Source organism: Chiloscyllium plagiosum, unplaced genomic scaffold (assembly GCF_004010195.1).
Source record: "Chiloscyllium plagiosum isolate BGI_BamShark_2017 unplaced genomic scaffold, ASM401019v2 scaf_17255, whole genome shotgun sequence".
Lineage (NCBI taxonomy): Eukaryota > Metazoa > Chordata > Chondrichthyes > Orectolobiformes > Hemiscylliidae > Chiloscyllium > Chiloscyllium plagiosum.
In genome coordinates this window covers 1-1,789 of record NW_025170854.1, presented here as the reverse complement: position 1 = coordinate 1,789, position 1,789 = coordinate 1, and the positions used below count along the sequence as shown (strand labels likewise).

General features: G+C 41.3%; 1 non-coding gene across 1 annotated transcript; it reads left to right on the top strand.

The window, feature by feature from the left end:
* The first annotated feature begins 596 nt into the window (after positions 1–596).
* Positions 597–669, top strand: trnar-acg. Its single transcript has one exon. It is a non-coding gene; the product is annotated as a tRNA-Arg (tRNA).
* The last annotated feature ends 1,120 nt before the right edge of the window (positions 670–1,789 follow it).

The window sequence follows — 1,789 nt, the reverse complement described above, 5'->3', positions numbered from 1 at the left end:
GCGAAAAGATAGTCACCTATTTTAATCTTGAGTCAAATAGTTTTCAGCAGGATACTTGTTTGTGGATTGAGGGAATATCTGCAACTGGGAAATTACAAAGAAGAATTCTTCAAAGAGTCATTTCTTGGAGAAGCATCTGTGCAGAGAGAAGCAGAGGATTTTTTTACGTCATCTGCCCGTCCTTATATGGTTGACTTTGCACTGGATTAATTTCCATGAAGGGATTTTTTTTGCTCGGTTCACAGTATTCACTTTCCTGCATACTCACAAAGGTCATTGCTGTCATCACAATCTCTGAAAGTGAACTGGTAGATACAGTGTGGTAATTAGGCTCACGTTCACGTCAGTTATGCTGAAGAAGTAGATTCGAAATTCATCAGATCAGCATTGACTGACTGAGCAGACAGAATGTGAATGGAAGCTTCATGAGGACATATGTGTTTTTTTTTTGGAAAATTCGCTGCTTTGAAAGGTGAAGAAGATTGGACTGAAGCAGTGACAATGATTATCTTTTTCGCTTGTTCAACTGGTGAACATGACTGCTATTAACCATGTACGTGTTAACATCATGGCTCTTAAGGTCAGCTGCACGCATCGGGCCAGTGGCGCAATGGATAACGCGCCTGACTACGGATCAGGAGATTGTAGGTTCGAATCCTACCTGGCTCGGGTATAGCGCAGACTTATAATAAGCATAAAAACTGATTTTTCCGAAGCCAAAATAAGGTATGCGTTTCTCATCTGCAGGACCGAGAATGCCTTCATTAAATGTCCCCGAGAATATGAGAGTCAATGCTCCAGCTTCATCACAGGAGGGCAGCCGAATAGTCACGCGTGTTACTCGTGTGCACAATTCCATTTCATAAAGCCTCCTATCGAATAACTGTTGCTCGCAGAAATGGTCGGCTTTGAGAACTTTTCGAAACTCTTTGGCCAGTGGAATCAGAGAAGAATGAAGGGTTAACTGTCCAAATGATCTTTATAGAGAGTCAGTTCCAGACTCTACCACCTGCTGACTGATATTTTTTTCCTACCAATCTATTCAAAGCTTTCTGCATCTTATCTGAAATCTACAAACCCTGGTGATCGATCAAGAGCAAATGTGTCCTTCAATCTGTCATTCCATGCTCCTCATTATTTCGTACACGTCGATCATGTCTCCTCACAATCAGCTCTGCTCTGAGAAAAACAACCCCCGTTTTGCCTAGGCCACACCACTCAAAACATTCTTATGCAGGTAATCCAGTTTACTCGGAATACTTTAGCTAGGTTGACTTCCAGTTTTTAAAACAGCGAGATAATTATTCACAATATTAAGGGATGAAACACAGTGAACAGAATATAGAATACCCACAGAACTCAGCGACCCAAAATAGACTTAATTATGCTTTTCCAAAAATACACAACAGTCCTGATAATTAAACCCCATAAACACAGAGGAAAAATGAAACAGGTTTACAGATCGAAATTAGAGGGGCAGAAGAAGAGAGACATGCACATCACTGGCATCGATAGGCACCTGGAAAGCCTTCGTGTTCTTTGGGGTGACTGACACTTTAGCAATGGTTAGCAAAGTATTTAGGTCGTCAAATACATTTTGAAAGTCGTGTGTTCACTGAAATTTCTTGCCTGTTTTTAACAATTTGGTGAGTGGAACAGTCCCATTGCTAACATTCAGCACAAACTTTCAGTAAAAGCCACTCAATCCGGGGAACCGTAGTACTGCTCTTTTCGTCAACAATGTGTAAAAGTCCTGTGTAACTTACGATTTCGCATCCCGTGGGGGTAT